We start from the raw sequence: 21625 nt of genomic DNA, 5'->3' as shown, positions 1-21625 counted from the left end.
GAGAGAGGGAGAGACTAAGAGAGAGTGTGAGTGAGTGAGAGGGTTACGGGAGAGGAGGGAAAAAGGAAAGAAAGAAGGAAAAGAAAAGAAGAAAAGGGAAAATAAAATGAGGAAATGAAATAATAAAGAAAGACAAATAAAAGTAAAGAGGGGTAAAACTGTAATTACCAAAAATAAATTTAAAAGTTTATAATTAATTAAGAAATCAATTTAGGCACACTAATAAACTACAATTACCATAAATAAATAAGTTTAATTCTGGAGGGTGTTACAAATTTTCTTAAATGTGATTATAACGTCATCTAACATTCTAAACACAGAGAATATCAGAATTCAAAAAGAGGCCAGTATTATCTGTTACACATTTCCAAGTATTATGCTTAAATTAGAAAGGAAAAAAAATGAAAAAAGAAAAAAAACACCAGAATTCAGAGATAACTAGCTACAAGTCTGAATTACAATATCCATCGGAACTTAGGGTCCATAATGCTCATCGAGCCTCCAGTAGAGTGACAGTTATTTCGTTCGATGTTGAAGAGGATTCTTGATGATCATCCGAAGAAGAACTATTAACAAGATCAAGAGCTGCCTTTTCTGAGAAGAAACCTGGTTGTTTAGGCTGAGACAACAGTGTTTGGCTTCCCAACATCAGAACCACCGACGACATGCTCGGTCTATCCTCAGGACGCTGTTGCACGCACAAGAGACTAATATGGATGCAACGTAGCACTTCTGATGGAGCACATGACCCCGCTAAACATTCGTCGATAAGTTCCAAGGCATTTCCTTCTTTCCATAATCTCCATGCCTAAAAACATGTTCAAAATGCATTTGTCACTAACTTAATGATCCAAATTGTGACAGAAATATGCAATGAAGAAGGTTTTAATTGATGTTATTACATGTTCCGTGAGGTTAAGGCGGCGATTAGGATGAAAGAATCCCCTGTTTTTCTTTCCACTTATGATCTCTAGTACCAAAATTCCAAAGCTGAAGACGTCGGATTTGACAGAAAATAGCCCGTCGATTGCGTATTCTGGTGCCATGTAACCGCTGCCAAATATAAGAATATTAACCAACAAGAAATGGTTAATGGAATGAAAATTAGAGAGATGATTAGTGCGTTTGAGCCTTACTATGTTCCGACCACTCTGTTCGTGTTTCCTTCTGTTTGATCACCTCCAAATGTCCTGGCAATGCCAAAATCTGAAATTTTGGGTGTCATCTTACTATCAAGCAAAACATTACTCACCTCTGTGGATTATCCTCAATCTGGAATCTTGATGAAGATAGAGAATTCCTCGAGCGATTCCGCATATAATTTGGAAGCGCTTTGACCAATCTAACACTTTTCTTCTTGTTGCATCTGCTGATTTTCTCAAAGGTATTAGACTCAGGTACTTACCTAGTACTGTTGTAACACAAGGTAACACTTGTTGAAAAAGGTAGAAGTGTTAGAGAACCAAATTACCAAAAATGAAGAGGTCAAGGCTTTTGTTTGGCATATATTCATAAATCAGCAACCTTTCCTCAACAACCAAGAAGCTTCACAAGATTCCGGTGCTGCAATTTCGCAACGAGTATAACTTCATTCTTGAACTCATTCAATCCTTGGCCGGAACATCTTGAAAGCCTCTTCACTGCGATTTCTTGACCATCTACTAAAGTTCCCTATAAATTCGCAAAATTTAAATATAAATGCTAATTCTTTGTTTATTCTGGTTGTTACCATGCTAAAGCATAATCAGAGAATTTACCCTGTAAACATGTCCAAAACCGCCTTGTCCAAGCTTGTTATTGGCTGCAAAGTTACTAGTAGCACTAGCTATGGTTACAAAATCAAAGAGTGGAAGCTCCAGATCGTCATTTCTCTCGTCATCGTCCTGATATGTTGCTTCGGAATCTATTTTAAAAGGTAAAAGGAACCGGAAATTGATACATATTGATGGTGGAAAAACAGAGTAAATGTTTTTAAGTATTGAATAATTTTTCTCATGAAGGAAAGGAGAAACAGAGTAAATATAAATGTTTTTAAGTATTATAAATAAAGGTTTTAAATATAAAATGCTGTAATGTTTCTTAACTTAAGATGTCTCAATCAAGCAAGATATGCATTTTCTAAGTTTAAACTTTTCTTTTAGGAACTAAGGCTAGTCAAGGAATTCACATTGACTTTCAAGCTTCATAACCACAGATAACATGTATATTGTAAATCTATAACTATGCCTATGTTTGTATTTTTACACAAATACATACAAAAGTAAATATAGTAACACTCTGGGCATGTCTTTTACATCCATTACAAGAGGAAGAGCAACAACAGTTACCTTTAGCGCTTGTTGATTTCATGCAAAAGCAGTAGAGTAAGACCATCCCAACAATAACTCCACAGTAGCTACAACTATCATAGCTATAACCTTTCCTTCAGCATTTCCTTTTTCTAGTTTTTTTGAGATAGAAAAGAAAAAAAAAAATTCAAAAACACAAGGTAAACTACCTACTCGAGCAAAAATAACTATTAGTTTAATATAAGTCAAGTGTAAATATTAGACTCATACCTGGTTTAGAAGCCAGCATTCGGATATACAGATCCTGCCCATCTGATGATAATTGTCTAATATCAAACAAATCGCCGAACCAGATTATGCAGCCACTGCCTTGTCCTCTGGTCGTTTGGTTCAGAACTATCCTTGAGGTTATCAAGCTAACCTTGAGGTGATAGGTGTAACACACTTCATCATTGTTGCTAACATACTTGAAATCATAAACCAGATTGGTTTTTAACTCCGGCACACCACTAAACCGAAGGCCATTCCACGCCCCGGAGCGATAAAGTTTTGAAGTCCCCTTCCTAATATATACTTCAGGGCATGAAGTATTAGGCTCTAGCTCAATACCATACGTCAAATCTCCATTACAAGGGTCGTCTGAATTCCTCCATGGGGATAGAAATCTATTGAGGCCTGTCCTTAAGTCCCATCCAAGTTTCATCCCGGGTAACAATGTATCAGCAGGATGTTCAAAGCTTTGCCACAAATAGGCCTCTTTGTTTCTATCTATCTCATCCCTTAGTACAAGATTTCCGGAATCTAAGAGTTGCACATTTGGCTTGTGGGCTTGTTTTAATGAGTTTGTGGACCAAGCAACAGTCTTGTTCTGATACAAGAGCACAAGATTGCCTCTTTTGTTTATCCTCAACAAGCCTGAAGAATCATTTATTGGGCTGCACCGGTTCGCAACCCAAACCACGGTTTGAACCGGGATCTTCTTGTACCAAATTCCCAAGTACCGGTTCTTTGAATTTCCCGGGCTGAAGAAACCCAACTCAAAGATTCCTTCTTTAAAAACCAAGGTCTCCCCATCACTGATAGAGTGGAATGGACCAATGCTGTGAACAAATTGATTGGAAACAGTACAAAAGAAAAACAAGAAAATGGAAGTGACAAACATAAAAGAGAAAACAGCCATTGATAAGCAAGTGAATGTAGTATTCCAATCCATGTAACTTGTATAACAAAGTAATAAGAATAATAGAATACAGGCTAAAATTCATTGTTCAATATGCATTTATTTTTCTTGAACCACTTACTCAACTGTCAATGGCTTCCTATATTTCTGCATTAAATTCAACCACAAAGAGTCCTATTCAATATACTCAAAAAAAAAAAGAAAAAAAAGAAAAGAGTCCTATTCAAATTTCAAACCAATCTAGCCATCGTCATCCCCTTTAGCAATATTACCTTCAACCAACATATATATGTTATTTAAAGTATTTTTTTTTTCAAGCAATATATGTGTGTGTAGATATATTTATATATAGTTATTGAAAGTATTTTCTGACGCCATCTATCAGAGCACATGAGACTTGGAAGGTTATAATCTTGGCACGTGTATTTGAACGCCAAAGTTGTACTCCTTCATTATCATATGAAATTTCTTCTACTATGCTCTTATTGATCTAACTATTCTATCCGAGCATTTATTAAGTAAAACAAAGGTAAAGCTTATTTTATTTGCAAGTTGGCTTGAAATATATATATATATATATATATATATATTAAGACCTCCTTTGACTACACTACAAAATATTGATGAAAGCGTGACATCAAGACCACGTAAGATCCAAACAATTTTACAAGTGCAAAAGTCTCGTAACTCTGATTTTCTCTTACAGCCAAAAGATCAAGGAATTTTGTCCCAAAGGTTCAAAGTAAAGACCTAAAGATTAAAGATTTAAAGATTTAAAAAATATCCTTCTGGAAATTTGAATTGTTTTTTATCGACCTTTGTTATTAGATTTCTATGTAAATAGAAAGAGTAATTAATAAATTGATATACTGGAGAAGCTTAATTAGCACATCAAACTAAAGTGGCACCTAGTGGGAAAGAGCTACAGTAGAGGTCTTATTTACACAACTTTCCTACCTCGAGGACAAAAGTTATAGGCCATTTTATTTCTGGAATTAGTAGTTACAGCCTCTTGCAAATTTTCAAGCTGTACCAATTTATCCCAAGATCTCCATTTCTTTTTAAGCAAGTGTATAATTATAAATTTTCATCAATTACCAATATAATTATCATGGTCTTTGGTATCAAACAAATCAGCCCAGAATTTCTTTTAGATATGAAAGCTAATTTCTGCTGAGGACTTGACTTCTCCTTGAAGGTCAACGCAAAGAGTCCGAACCCGATGAAAAGAGTCCGAACCCGAATTCGTAACGATTTGCTCATTGAATAACTTTTCGTTGCTTTTACAGAAATCAAAGGATATTGGGCCTAACTCAACCTAACAAAACCGGTTTGTTAGGAGAGGATTGCCCTCACCTTATTAAGTGGATCATACCAATATCTCCAGCTAATGTGGGATTCTAATACGCCCCCTCACGCACAGCGTTGACCATGCCAAACCGCTGCGAATATGTCGATATTGGGGGACCTAACATTGCAAAACTGAGTCTGCTCTGATACCATCTTAGTTTACCAATCCATCCCAAAAGCTTAAGCTGTTAAGAGGTGGCCCAACAATAGTTTTATACTTTAACACTCCCCCTCACGTGTGGGCTGGACAATGGGCAATCGTGTGGGTAAATTAATTAGAAAGCCCAACACGTGAATATTTAAGCCCTAGATATATTAAAGACCCAACACGTGATAACAATTTAATGGGGATAAAGAGTGCAATTACGGAGGTTTGAACCCAAGACCTCCCGCTCTGATACCATGTTAGTTTACCAATCCATCCCAAAAACTTAAGCTGTTAGGAGGTGGGCCAACAATATTTTTATACTTTAACAGTTGCCTATGGACTTAATTGTCACACTTCTATGTTAGTTGAATCTAGATCAGCAAAAAGTTATTTGAATCTTCATGCATGATTTGTCATAAATGGAATATTGATCTTATATATGGACAGCCAAATTCATCTATTTACTATCCTAACCGTAGAAGTACTGACATTGGAGATGCAATCTCACTAGATTCTTCACTAGGTCTTGTCATCACACAAAGAAACTTCACTAAATTTGCAATAATCTCTATAACAATCTCAAAAAAAAAATCTTTTATGACTTGGAAGACCAGTCAAAGCTGCAGAGCGTACTAAGAATTTCAAGAGAATTCATAGCCTTGCTCTAATACCACTATGGTGGAATATAAAAATTGACACATAAGAGAAATTGACCTTTACTTTTTACTCAAATGTTACTACAAAAGTGAAAATGCACTTACAACTCAACTCCTCACTCAACTACAACTTCTATTTTTCTTCTCATCCTCACTCACATGACAAAACTTTTCTTTGTTTATTGCTCTCTAAGAAACGTTGCCTCTTTTCTAGGTGCTTTCTTATTTTCTAGGGGCTTTCTTATTTTCTAACGGGCTTGAAAATTGATGGATTTGACCTGTTCTTTTCTTTTCTTTTTTATTTCCCCTTCTTTTCTTTTTTTCCTCTTTCAAATGTCACTTTGGTTTTATATAGGAAACAAATAAAAAATACCACTCAAGATAATAAAAAAATATTACTTATATCACTCTATTTAAAAACAAACAATTGTCATTCTATTAATAATAACAAAAATAATAAATTTTGACAAAACGATAGCAAAATATGTACTTTCCTCTTTTATATAGCGCTACCATTTTGTCCTATTATATGCTACTTGCTATCAATATTGGCCACACTTTTCACTGACCCTTTTTTTTGTGTTTTCATTTTCCTTTCCATTTTTGACAAGAAGACTGACTTTTTGAGTATGTTATTCTATATTTATTTTTCTTCTCTCGTGTTCTTTTTCTTTTATATATCCATTCACGAGTCTTCACTCTTCACAAGCCTCCGTACGCAGTAACATAATAGTATCAAACCATTTTCGCTCACTTTTTTTTCCTAGAAATCAAAATGTTTGCCTGTGCACATGCCTGTTGAATTCACAAGCTTTCTGATAAGTTTTTCTGTCTGTGCAAGTTTGCCATCAATTAATGTCCTATAAGATATGCAATTTAATGTTATTCATAAAATGTTGTGAGGTTCTTTTAAATGAAAAATGTGTTAATGTACCCCCACTGAATTCAAATTCTGTATCCGTCACTGGATGAACATGCAATGTTTTGATACAATGTTATTAAAAAAAAGATTATTATATATAAAAGGAAATCTTCATAACGATTGCTATCTTTTGATTGAAAATATTTTGTTTGTTGACAGCTTGAATCATTATTTGCATAGTGTTATTCAATTATTTGATAAAGGTTATATTATGATTCTTCAATCGCTTGCAACAATATGATGCTGTTTTTAGGTAACCAAAATAAAAACGTTAGTTTACACTATATGTTGAAAACTTTCTAATAAATCTATGTTGAACAAAAATATAGATAATTTGCAATGATGAATTATACTTTGAAGTTGAAAAGGTTTTATCATAACTTTTTGACTCCTAAACCCTTTAATAAATTGGTGTTGTTGAAAGAAAGAATCGTTCCTTAAGAAATGGCTAAATCCGTGTTGAATAAAAATGGTTACCAGATTATTGTTTGACCTGAAACTGATAATATTTTATGATATATTATGAATATAGTTTATTAGACCTAAAATGAAAAAAAAAAAAAATACTTTACGATAATGGGAAGGGTCGAAAACCCAAAATTGATTCTTTTTAGACTTTTTAGTTGCAACATAACTTTATATTAAGTATCTAAGACAATTGCGAGAATTTTAAGGCAAAATTTGATATTTAAATTTGTTTCTTGGTTATTCTACTCCTAGCAAAACCTATGGAGTGTTTAAAAAATTAATTCGCATAATTAATAGAAGAATCTATGCATGTTGTACACGTGACTTTACATTTTGTGGAGGAAAGTTTGGATGATGACAACTTAAGTTTGAAGTATAATAGAAAAAAGTAGGACAAATTTGTCACGCCCCCAAACATGGGTTAGTGACGTAAAGACTTGTTTAGAAATTGAAACCTGATTAAGAAAGTAATTAGACAATTAACAGTTCAAAATTAGATTTTAAATATAAAATATTTAGGTATTTCTAAACAAACCCCACTATTTTAAGGAAATTGAGTTTTTAAGGAAATATTCAGGAATTTAAGGAAATTAAGAAAGAGTGAGGCAGAATTTACAAACCACAATCATTGTTAAAATCAACATCAAAAGTCAGCCTCCGACATCCACAGAGTTTACACTTGTGCATACATAAATAAGTACAGAAAAGTAAATAACCGACATCAACTACAGTCTAGTAAAGTTTAGGGTTTACAATCTATAGGATTTATACATACCTTAAATGAGTACAATAAAGAAGAAAACACTTCACTGCTTCCTTTCTTCTAGAATCGAGTTCCTTACCTATTCCGCGCTACTTCTAGCGTCGCTTGAGAGGGGTTAAATATACATTTAAAACATACGAAAAGTGAGCGAAAGATCCAGTAAGATAAAATTTATAAAACTGAGTAAATAAATGAATAAATGAAAATGTAGGCCCGAAAGAACCATTTGGAACCAAACAACCTTTTTACTAAAAGGTAAATAAACTCAAATTCCAGATTTCAGGCAACCAACAAGTAATTTAATGATAAATTACTTACGACCAATGCAAGGCCTTATCACCACTGTAGTGGCCCACCCGGGTTACGGGTTCTACTCCCAAAGATATGATCTTTATATCCTGTCTAGGCCATCAGCGGGCTTACCAGTTTGCAATATATCTTATCTTAAGAAAATGTTCATTAAAACTCAAAATCAGTTCATTATGAGATCAATAGCAATAATCAAGCTATTTTCTTTAAACACTTTTCTTTATCAAACATGTTTTTATCTTTAAAAATAATTACATAGGCCAAAACACTTTAAAACATGCTAACAAGGATATGAGTAAGAATATCCTACCTTTTGGATGTCAAACCTATGGCTAACTTCTCGTCACCCAAGCTTATGTTTTCCTTATAGCTTTAATACTCGATCGTCTCCACTAGCTTTATTACAAAAGCAATGTTTTAGGATATTGTAACACCCCACATAATATGGCTCTAAATTATCCAATTACTCATATTAAGTAGTGTTACTTCTTTTCCTTCTCTTAAACTTAACCTAACATGTTATACGTATTAAGTAAGAAATTACGGGTAAATTTGAACTTTTAAGACTTCCTAGCAAGCAAAGCTAATCAAAATATATTTAATATACTCCAACAGGCTGGCCAAATATATACAATATAATACATCTATCAAAAATAGGCAAAGCCTTATACTATGTATACCCCCACGAGCTCACACAAAATCACAATCCCTAATTACAACGAGGGCCTCCAAAATACAGGTCAGTTTGTCCATATACGCCTGTCTCAGTCCTCAGGATTGCGCCAGTCAACCATCTAGTCCATAACTAACGCTGAGGTGTACCCTCATCTGCATCACCATAAAAATAAGTGAGCTAAAGCCCAGTAAGTAGAATAATACATGATATAGCAACAATGAGAATATGCATGAGCTCATGACTTGTTAACATCATACATTTTAACTTTTCATTCATTCTTTTATCTTATACGCGCAATCACTTAGACAGGGTGGTATCCCAGATACCTCATCGGACCTTGTGGCCACAACATACATAACATCAAATGCCGTCGTGTGGGGCAAAACACATTTTTCACATTTAAAACCAATTCTTCCTCATGATCATCGAGGAAGCTTCCCACACTGCAAGTCTCTATTGAGACAAAGGTCCTTCGACCTAGTGATCACAAATTATATTATAAAATGGCGTCACGTGGGGCTAATCATAATAAACACAAATCCTTCCCCGTGATCATCGGAGAAGCTTCCCACGCTACAAGAGGTCCGGCAGTCTCCTTGGAGACACAAAACCCGTCAAAACTATAAAACCATCATTTAACTATCTCTTCACTTTTAATATTCATTCTTTTCATTTTATGTTCAATGATACATATCTTTACATCATGTCATGCATGCATGGTTATGCTAACATCAATAACACATGTCTCGTATACTCACATATCACAACTTTGAATCACATAGTATATGCACGACTCTTATGGTGATACAAGTGATATTCTACTTACTTGAAACTTTAACACCGAACCAATCTTTTAGGTACTGCTCTCAGGGGATCCGACACTTTGTATCACTGAAATATTGATCATCATTTTTTTTAATTTCTAATAATAATATTCTAAATTTAAATTTTGAGTAATAGTAATTATTTGATCAAATATACAATTGAAATATACTTTACTATCTCAAAAATGGCTAAAAAGTGCTAAAAATGGCTTATTTGGCCTTCTTGGTCAAGTAGCCAGGCACCCAGGTTGCAGCCCATGCTTGGGCATGCTAGGCACGCAGCAGGGTCACCTGCACGTAGTATGGGCTGTAGACAGGCATGCCTGCATGCAAGCCAGGGCGTGCTTGGCATATCCAGTGGTCATGGTATGGGCTACGGGGTGGGTTTAGCCCTAAATTTGGATCCTTCTTGATTCCAAAAAATTTTCTAAAAATTTTGACAGTATTTCCCCTTTTTTCTAACACTCCCCAAAGCCAAAAGTCACCTGTTTTGAATGTAATATCCCAAGATAAAATAAAATATGCTCATAATCACATTATCATTCCATTCACTAAACCATGTTTGGTATAGTATTTTATTGAGATATTTTAGGATCTATTTGATAACACCTACAATATTATTCCCCCAAAATTTTAGCTCAAATGGAGCTCTCTAGCCTAGGGAAATAAACATAAATCCGAGCCACTTGTAGAACCAACCTGTTTCAAGGCTGCCACCAAAACAAACTTGAAACCACCACCTCCCAATTGAGTTTGATTAAATCCTTTTATGTGGTTGTGCCTGACATATCAAAGATTATGTGGTGTAAATAGCTCAGTAAAATTCAAGCGAAACCCACTGAACCAACACCAAACATCTTCCAAACCAAAACAGGCCCTTACCTTGACTAGGTTAGGTTTTTCTTGAAATTTGGCATCCAAACTTGACAAACCACCAAGGAAATTCTTATTTTCTTAAGTTAACAGCTTGAGAAGGAGGTTTCTGTCAAAGAGAGGTCGGGGAAGATGAATAAGTGTGGTGTAGATTGATCTAGTAGCTTATATCCCTTAAGTAATCAAAGAAGCAGCTTAGTCATCATAAAGGAATATCACCTTGGCTGATCACATGTCCCTTATTTCTGCTTGATCACCTTCTTAATAGGGTGTTACACACTCACACCGAATTCCATTTACATAGTAGGTCATAACCATTCAATTGACATACTAATTTAGGTGTACTTGCTCATATCAAAGACTCGGTATGACTAAAATGATCCACTTTTGTTCATGTCCGTTCATCATTGAAACTTGACCAATATTTGTAAAACCCTTCCTAACATATTCAAGCATGAGATAATAAATTTTCCTAAGTCACTTACAAGCCAACAAAAGCCTCAAAAACCCGAGCACCAAATTTCGAGCAAAATAGAGTTTTCTAGTGTGTTCTAGTTCAATAGTTCATGTGAAATTCTATATCAACCTCTTGAAATTGGTTTCATACTCTTATGTTCTTATTGTAAGGAATTTCGTACGACATGTGGGTCCAACTAATGAACAAAATCCATACTTAACCTTTTTCAAAACTTCGTCACCAGTTAAACTCTTTGTAATTCATAAAAACTACTATTATAAATCTCTTTTCTACTATTCCACCTACCGGATCCACCTTCGAGCAATCATGTCATTTCATCAAAATATTATGCTCAATAACTACTTAATATACACTAATAACATAACAATGCATCTCAATAGCATGCCAAACTTATAAATCATGTATATCATGCCATGAATGTATGCAATGCATTGGCCAACTCATATGTGAGAATTTTTGGGCATCACAGATATAATTCTCATTCCTAAAATGAATTAAGCTCAATCATGTCTAGTTGCTTCTTATTATGTGTCTTGACTCAATCCAAGTTTCACAAACAACTTTATAATTCAGTTTGGGGGTTCTTCTTTAAAATTGAAATACAATTCATTGGCTCGGTTTCCCCATTGAATTTCGGCTTAAAAACAAGTTTTTAAAGAAATTTTGGCAATACCAAACCTGCAATTTAAGTTCAATTTCATAATAAATTCTCCAGAAATCATCAAAACCAGTTTCCAATCAATTTAACAAGTCCAGTAGTTGAAAACCCCCAAATTCAAGTCAATTCTTACAACAATTGTTCCAATCCAAACCCTAACTCAAGCTTTATCAAATCTAACCAAAATTACAAATTCTCAAGTTAATAATTCAAATTAAAGTGTGAGTTTATAAGAAATTCTTACCTCAAAGTGATTGAAACTCGTTTTCCCTCTATTTCTCTCATTTTTTTTCTTCTTCCCTGCTTCAGTAGGGACACCAAGAGAGAGAGAGCAAGGAAAAGAGAAGTTGGTGAGAGAGGGAGAGGGAGAGGTGGCTGGCCAGAGTGAAGGGGAAAGGGAGGGAGGCCGGCGCTGGAGAAATAGAGGAGAGAGAGAAGCAAAAAAGAAAGAAAGAAAGAAAGAGAAAGAGAGCAGCCATGTGAGGGAAGGGAAAAAGAAAAGAAAAGAAAAGGAAGCGAGAGAAAAAAGGACAAAGAAAAGAAAAAGAAAATACATTAAAATTAAGTATTTTTTTTAAAACTTTTAGGGTGAAAATTGAAAAACTGAAAGTAATTTATAAGTCCTTAAAATAACTCAAAAATTTAATCTTCCTTAAGTGAATAAGTCCGTTCGGTGTCTATAATTTCTAGAACATAGTGAACTGTTTATTGTCTGGGCGTGGCCCCACAGAGTAGGTGTGCGTACCGAACTGCGATACCATATTGTGTGTCTATTTTGATTTCTGCACTTTATTCTACTCAAGCAACGTAATTAATCCAGATTTTAATTAATTAAGTCATCTTCTAGACAATGTTCCAACATCATCTGGAACATCAGACGTAACATCAGATCTAACAAGTGGTATCAGAGCCTTTATTTTACTCGAGCAACTAAACGTAGTTCACTGACCATAAGTTCGGTGAGATCTTGGAGAATTGATCTGTTATGTTTGGAATGAATTTTTTGAAGGAAAGAGGTTTAGTTGTACGTCCCCCTCTGCTCGATGATTCGAATTATTCATATTGGAAGGCTCGAATGAAGGCTTTCATCAAGGCTTAAGATGAAAGAGCATGGTGTGCAATCCTGATCGGATGGAAGCATCCAAAAATAAAGGATGCAGAAGGAAAGGAGATTCTCAAGCCTGAAGAGTCATGGAACACTGATGAAGACAGGTTGGCCAACTACGACTCATGTGCGCTCAATGCAATATTCAATGAAGTGGATGTTCACTAGTTCAAAATGATATCCACATGTGAATCGGCAAAAGAAGCATGGGAGATTCTAGAGGTGGCTTATGAAGGAACAGCCGTGGTCAGACAATCAAAATTGAATATGCTCACAACCAGGTTCGAAACTCTTCGAATGCATGAAACTGAAACTATTTCTAAATTTAATTCACGGTTGTGTGATTTAGCTAATGAATCCTTTGCTCTTGGTGAAAAAATTCCTGAGGCAAAACTTGTCAGCAAGACATTGAGATCATTACCACAGAGATTTGCCTACAAAGTCACTGCCATTGAAGTGGCGAAAGACACTGAGTCTATGAGACTTGATGAATTGATGGGATCACTGAGGATATTTGAAATTAATCTAAGTCAAAATAAGAAGGAGAAGGAGATTTCTCAGGGGATTGCTTTCCAAGCCGAAGTGGAAGATAATGTTGAAGAAGAAGATGAAGACTTAGCGGAGTCTCTTGCTCAATTGACTAAAAATTTCAATAGGGTGATGAAGAAGTTCAACGAGAAGAACCAAACTCCAACTTTCAACAACTCCAATAATTTTCAGAAAAATAAGGGAGCTACAAATTCCTCCAATGATAAGAAGAAGAATAGGAGAATTTAATGCCGTGAGTGCGACGGTTATGGTCACATTCAGTCTGAGTGTGCTAACACTCTCAAAAAGAGGAAGAAGTCTCTCAACATCACATGGAGTGATGATGATTCTGAAGGCAACCAGGAAGATGATGATCATGTGAACAACTATGTTACGTTTAATGTCTACCAAGATGTTCCAAACTGCAGTGTTACAGATCGTGTCAAAGCTCATGTTGGAACATCATCTGCAACATCATCTGCAACACACTCTGGAAAACCAGAAGAAAACAAAAAATTTTCAGATTCTGACAGTTCCAGCGATGGTGAAGAACTAACTGAGCAGACAATCTAGGAGGCATATGAAACCATGTTCAAAAAATGGGTTTTGGTGGTTAAAATGAATAAGTCTTTGCGGGAGCGAGTCGATGAGCTTATTAAAGAGAAGGATGTACTTAAGAGAGCTGCTATAAACTCTGAATTCTAGGCTGTTGAAAAGGAGAAAAAGCTGCAGGAGACAATAGGTGAATTGGAGCACACTCAAAAGTCATTGAAGATGATGAATTCGGGCACTTCAAAATTGAATCACATTCTCTCAATAGGAAAAGTGAGTGGTGATCGACATGGCCTTGGCTATAATGGTGAGAGCTCAACATCCAAAACAGTGTTTATGAAGAAGACGCCTGCTCCTAAGCCTCCGATTTCCTCTAGTAGGAAGGTTACTATCTCATCCCCTCGACATAGAAGGTTTGTTCCTACATGCCATTACTGCGGTTTACCTGGCCACATAAGACCGAGATGCTACAAGTTTTTAAATGCTTTGAAGAAAGGTATGTTTATTAATCCACCAAATTCCACAAACTCAAAAAAGACACCTAACGTGAAGATTGATGTGAAAAATAATTTTTCTAGATGTGTGTGGGTAAAGAAATCTGATTTGAGATGTCATAAGGGTTATACTTCTTTAGAAGCATGTACTAATTCAGGGGGAGTAAGACAGAGGAAAAATTCAGGGGGAGTAAGCTACAGAGATCAATGCCCTCAAATATATCTAGTGCAAAGTGTTGCACCGAGTGTTCTAACTAATGTTACAACATGATCTGCGACATCAGCTACTGAAGACGGTTCTAGGGTGTGAATTTTTTTATTTTTTTTTCGTTGTGTCTTTGGCTTATTTTTCTCAAAAAGGGGGAGAACAATATAATCCTTTACGTTTTTTTTTTTTTTTGAATTTTTAGGATCATTTGTTAGTTTTGCCAAAAACATGCCAAAGGGGGAGATTGTTAGGTATTTTTATTAGTTGACAATTTATTTGCAATCTTGTAAAAATTCAAAAAATAGATTCAAGAAGATTTCAGATTGCAGAAGAAGAATTCAAATCAGATTTGAAGTTAAAGTTACAGATTTTGTTGAGTTGAGATTTGAAGAGATAAGGATAAAGGCTTGGTCAAAAGAAAATAAGACATTGGTTGAGATTTGGAGAGATAAAGATAAGGCATTGGTTATTTGAATTTAAATGGGATTCTAGAATGAGATAAGGATCAAAAGAGATAATGGTCAAAAAGATTATGTGGAGATTTTATTGTGATGATTATCCTGTTTTTTTTTTTTTTTTTTTTTTGCTTTTGGTTGGATTCGAATTTGAAGTGAATTCGAATTGAAGATTGATTTGGCAAAAGAAAATTATATATATATATATATATATTGGGATTTGATATTTTACGTGAGATAAACTTGGAGCAAATGTGATATCTAAGTTGTTGACGGTTGGATTTCGTCAATAATAAACCCGCCGGATTACCTTGGGGTTACCCTTAGGATTACTGGCTTGTGGGTTTAATGAAAGTGTGGATTCTAGTTTGATTTAAGTATTTTTGTGTTTGAACGAACTATATGTAAATGAACAAGAAGAATTTTATAGTGGTTCACTCTATAAAATTAGAGCTACATCCACTGTATATATTATATTTCTTTTGTAGAGATCATAGTTTACAATGAATACTATCTCTCTCTCTTCCTCCTTCTTTTTCCTTTGGAATTTTCTGGACCTCCTTCCCCATTGGGGTCCTTCTTCTTTTATAGTCGGGCTTCCTTCACTGGGTGGGTTTCCTTCGTAGGTAGGAACACTCAAGTGCTCTCCCTCTCTAGGCCCAGACATAGCCCACTAATTAGTACTGTTCACTCAACCAATTGGTCTTATATTACGGCTCTGTGACTCTCCGTAATGCTTTTCTGTCCCCTGGGGGGGGGGGCGCGGTTTGTAAACTTGCAATTAATGCTGTCAGACATCTCTTATCTTTGTATGTAACCTATCATGTCAAAAAGGGACGTTCCCCTCGTCGTCAGTGGTTGTTTAACCTTTCTCGCCCCTTCTAGTGGTCTCTTCTGCAGTCGAGGGATCTTGTCGTGTCAACCTAGGCGGAATCAACCGTCGGCGCCTCATGGGGTCATCGCCCTAATCATGGACTTCATCTTCGGGCTCTATAGCTGATCTTGAGGGAAACGAAGCGTCGAGGGTTGGGTGCTCGGCGGAAAGTAAGTATAGCCACGTGTCGTGGCGCCGTTGGTCCAGGTGTCCATCACATTTTCCCACACAACATAAGTCATTGTGAAGATATTGTGCACATGGAGATATATAATGAAGATGTGCATGGAGATTTGAAGTTTGCATCATATTTGAAGAATAAAGTTAGTTATGCAAACGTGGGGTTTTAATAGAATATTTTCAGAAAAAAGTCTGTGAGTTTTTGGTGAGCCTAGTGCGCTATTGAGATCGTCCTTCGGGAGAGGAATTTGTTGTTTTCGGGAGGAAGCTCTGTCGGTCGAAGGGAGTTCGCCGTGCAGTTTAGAAGACGTGTGGTGCACACTAAACAAATCACTGTGGAGATTCGTCACAGCGGCGTCGTTGTCTAGGAGGGAGTCCTTGAGTGAATAAGTCCGTTCGGTGTCTGTAATTTCTAGAACATAGTGAACTGTTTATTGTTTGGGTGTGGCCCCGCAGAGTAAGTGTGCGCACCGAACTGCGATACCATATTGCGTGTCTATTTTGATTTCTGCACTTTATTCTACTCAAGCAACGTAATTAATCCAGATTTTAATTAATTAAGTCATCTTCCAGACAATGTTCCAACATCATCTGGAACATCAGACGTAACATCAGATCTAACATGAACAAACTTTTGAGACATCTTAAGTGGCATTAGAAACCTAGGATTATGATAGACCAATGACACACACACGTATATATATCTACTTAATTATTTAAATGTGGATTGGCTAGTTACATATATATAGTTGATCATAAGAGCACAAATGGTATATGTTACTTTCTTGGATTTGCATTGGTTTCTTGACTTAGCAAAAAAACAAAATTTGGTTTTCCTAAGTATTGTAAAAAATGCTTAATACAATTCGGTAGCTAGTTGTTGTGCTTAAATCATATCGAAAAACAAACACATTCAAATTTTTGTTTACAAATTGATCATGCACCTATTGTGTGCGATAATGTTAGTGCTATCAATTTGCAAAAAAATCGACCTTTGCACTCTCTCTTGGCCGTTCAATCATTCCAAATTAGTGGGGAAAGATCCATGCCTAATTTTCCTATTGGCAAATGATCTTATTCTTTATTTAATTCTTTGGAAAATTCTATGACATTTTGTATTGTGTTATCAGTAAAGCAAGTTTTTTGATCTTTTTTATATTACATGTGGTTTTATTTTAATCGCCCAATCCATAGGGAAAAAAAAAATTCGCCAAAATTTCAGAAACTTCAGTCGAAATTTCTTAGCAGAAAATATCGGTTGCAAATGGATTTCGATGAGTTTGCAGGAATATATATCAGAAATATCTCATATGTCATAAATATAACTGAATATCTTATATATATATATATATTTATATAACATATATCGGAGGGAGTTTATGGGGAGGAGGCAACATGGTGGTTTACAACTCCAATATTTCACAATGACATAGCACAAGATATTGAAGGTCGGCCTTTATACAGATTTAGATAAAGATTTTGGATTCAGTAGTGAGCACGTGGATCATGCACTCTTTTTTCCTTTTGTGGGTTTTTCCTTATGTAAATTTTTTTTATTAATTAAAAATATTTGAGAGGCTTCTTAACAAAGTATTAGAGAATTATTAGGTGCCAACATAGTTGATGTGTTAATTTTTTTAATTAATTTGTATCTGATTTTTGGTTTAAAAATAACTATCAGTAAATTAAATGTATTCTGATTTAAAAAAAAATATATATATATATATATACACACACACACACATATATATATATATATCAACATGAAGAGTTTGATAAATATATATGTAGCATGTTTAAAATTATATTCAACACTACTAATAACAAGTTACGGCATTAGTATTGCGTGAATTAAGGTGATTTCTAGTCTGCATGTTTGTGCTTTATAGGATCGACTTTCACGATTGAGATATCAAATGTATATGAAGTCTCTATTGTAAAAGTTGTGTATTTTTACTGTATCTTTTAAATGCTTATTTTATCTTAAAGTATCGAAAATATGTTTTAAAGTACACGTTTATGCAGTTTTGAAATTTTTTCGGATAATTCCATTATCAATAATTTCACTGAATTTTTATAAAATTAGAGTACAGATGCGATTTATAACAAAATTGATATTTTTGTTATTGGCTAAATATACGAACAATACATTTATTCGTACAAAGCACGTGCACTCATAAATCAATCAAAAAAAAAATCAAATTAAAGAATAATATCTTGCTCTAATCTACGACTAATATAGAAAGTTACGCTTTCCATTTCGACCAAAACGGCAACGTTTTGGTCCAAATGTCCCCCAATTATTTTTCAAGTATTTTATTTTTATTTTTTGTCTTAAAACTTATATATTTTTTCATTTTGGTCCTTTTTTAACTATCTTTTTTTACAGAAATTTTATTTCTATTCCGTTTACGATCTTTTCACCATAAAACTTATTTATTTATTCATTTTAGTCTATTTCTCACCTTTTTTAGTCCTTTTCTTTATTTATTTATTTATTTTTTTGCTTCTTACACTAAAATTTGATTTAATTTCGACCAAAAAGATGACGTTTTGGTTAAAATCTCCCCCTCTTTGTTTTTCAACTAAATTATATATATAATAATATAGAATGTAGTTATATTATTACATTGCTAATGAATATAATGAGGAATTTTTTTTCCTTCGCTAAATGAATATAATGATGATTAATTCTCACTATTTAGGCGATGCACTTCGTCATCATGACGATGTACTACTTTAGTAGACGACACACATTAATTATAGTAAAGGAGGCACTTTGTCATATTAATAATGATGATTTATCTTTATTCTTTTAATTTCAATGGGTTTATTAATTTAAAAGAGGAAAATAACTTTTAATGTAATGGTTTTTTCATGGGCTAATTAATGAATATCATGATGCATGATGATGTCAAGTTGTACATCCCAGCTAAAGGCTCGGTTGGCATCCTTTTTAGAGGATGTTTATAGCTTATTTTAAGAAGTTATAATAGCATGTCAAGGTGTTTGGATAAATCATATTTTTTATTTGGATTATTCATATTTTTTATTTGGATTAATCATATTTTTTGTTCAGAAGGAAGCTTGAAGCAATTTGTGGGCATACAATTTATGAGATTTTTAAGAGCAAGATGATTCCCGTACCAAATTCTACTGTGCGGTCAAAGTTGCCTTATTCTAATGATGAGAACAGGTCTTTCGTCCATTCTGCATGTAAATGTAATGTTATGATATGAGTTAAATATGAACATATTAATGATGATCAGAAGTATAGGTCATTACATGTAATATGTATATGGTATTTTTATTGAGAAATAAGAAAGTAGCCTCTAGAACTAGACATTTTTTAATTATACTTAGAACTGTGTCTTGGCGTGGTAATACTTTTTGTATGAATTGAATTATTTGAGGCAAATAGTTTTGTTTCGTATCATTTTTCAGCAATAGACAGCTTTTATGCTGAGGAGGTAAACTTTGTACTATATTTGTTGATACAGCTTAAATGTGAAAATACTGACGTGGGCTTCTCCATCCAACTGGCTCACTTTCTCCTAGTATATTAGTTATATTAGTTATTGTTCCTAAGATAACACATAGCAGATCTTCTAGATCTTACTCAAGCCATTTTTTACTTTAATAATATTTCATATAGGCCATTTTCGGTTTATTTCCTGCTAATTTACAGGGAGAACTCCATTGCTGTTGTGATGTAAAAATAACATGTTGAATGAGACAAGGTATTATCAAGATTTTGTTGGGAAAATCGCTTTCTTTCTATTTTTTCAGATTATTCTTTTCATTTTAAATTCAATTCATACACATGCTTCAGCGCCCTTGTCTACTTTTTATTAAATTAATCAACTCTTTTTTTTTTAATATTTATCTTTGTCATCTTGTTCATTGTTGACTTAGATACAAGAAGTCTGTAAACACAGTGGATTTCACAAAAGATTTCTATTTTAGCTACTCATATCATGTCATGCGTAGTCTTCAAAAGAATTTGAGAGATTATAAGACATAGATTTCGTTTATGAAACAATGTTTGTTTGGAATGAGTTCTTGACTCGTGAAATCCAAAATAATCTCAAGAATACTTTATGGACAGTTGCCTTCGTGTATGATTTCTTTAAACGGGTAACACATAACTAATTTAATCCTATTAATTATACGAGAAATTTACTGTGATTTAAATAAACGAGAGAGTTGCTGAAATATCATGTCTTTAATATTAATAGCTCTCCACAACTTGTATATTTATTTATTTATATTGAGTAGCTTTTGGTTTTGTAAAACTATACACCGATAACTCATTTATATAAGCTATCTTTCCTATTAGCATCTTGGATGTTCTCCAATGTGGGATAATATGTGATCTATCTTTTATGATTCGCAGAAAGTAAAAAGAACTCAACTATTGCTCCCACACACACACACATACATTCACAATGAATTAGCTTTTGACGGGGTAGTGATGGAACAATATTTGTTCAGTCCCTAATATTTACAAGATATGTTATTACATTTTTCTACAGCAAACTAGAAATGTTCTGAATGCTACTTATTATTTTAGTTTACACTATATAGGTTGATTTATCTGTATCTGGTAAGGCGTTTAAGTTTACGTACCCTCATTGCAAAACGATGACGTTTTAGTCAAAATGTCCCTTCTTTGTTTTTCAGGTCCTTTATTTCATTTTTTGTTTTTACGTTAAAATTTATTTATTTACATTTTTTCATTTATTTTTCAAGTCCTAAAACTCATTTATTTCTTCATTTTGGTCCCTTTCGTTTTAACCATTTTTTTGCCTTCTTGCCCTCAAATTTGATTTTTTCACTGTCGTTCTTTCTTGGAATTTTATAGTTAGATTTAATTTGTTTTTAAGAGTAAAACAATAATTAAAACTTAACATATGGATTATTTTTCACATGCATAGCACATCGACTATGTTTTGGTCGGACCTCCCTCCCCTCTCCTCTTTTTTTTTTCTTTTGCCCTCAAACTTATTTATTTATTCATTTTAGTCCTTTTAGTTTTGACTTTTTTTGGCTTCTATCCCTAAAACTTTATCAGCTTTTCAATTTTGGTTCTTTTCTGAGATTTTATAATCACATTTTATATGCTTGTAGTAATAGTACGGTTAATTAAAACTTAATACACGTATTACTTTCTACGTGCATAGCACGTGGAGTTCAACGAGTAATAGGAAGAAACAATGAATCCCTAGCTAGATTTCCCTAATCCTCAACCCAAGAGAATGCTGAGAACATGCATTAATTATGTCCTCAGGTAATGGTTGATTGAATATACCCTTTGGTTCTACGTATAGATCATGTATTTGGGATTCATCAAATTCAGTTCTGCGCTTGATGGATATGTTGCCCAAGATGACAACTTAATTTCACTTGTTTAAAGCATTTTTTTAGACTTGATTAAGGATGTGTGCCGTGTGCACAGTCATAGAAATTTGGCGTCATGATAATGAATTATTTGTCATGATCGGGAAATTTATCGAAAAAATTATTGTATAAGTTGAAATTTTTTGAAATTTTCTGTATTATAAGTATGAATACTTTTATAATAAGCATTTGTTGATATTAGTAATGAATAGCAAAGTATATGCTAAAAGTTGGAA

General features: G+C 34.1%; 1 pseudogene; it reads right to left on the bottom strand.

Annotated features, from left to right (window-relative positions):
- Window positions 1-490: 490 nt before the first annotated feature.
- Window positions 491-3716, bottom strand: LOC21411050 (annotated as a pseudogene).
- Window positions 3717-21625: the final 17909 nt, after the last annotated feature.

This window comes from Morus notabilis, unplaced genomic scaffold (genome assembly GCF_000414095.1).
Source record: "Morus notabilis unplaced genomic scaffold, ASM41409v2 Scaffold14, whole genome shotgun sequence".
NCBI classification, from domain to species: domain Eukaryota; kingdom Viridiplantae; phylum Streptophyta; class Magnoliopsida; order Rosales; family Moraceae; genus Morus; species Morus notabilis.
Note: the sequence above shows the minus strand (reverse complement) of the source record. Positions and strands in the feature narration are given on the sequence as shown.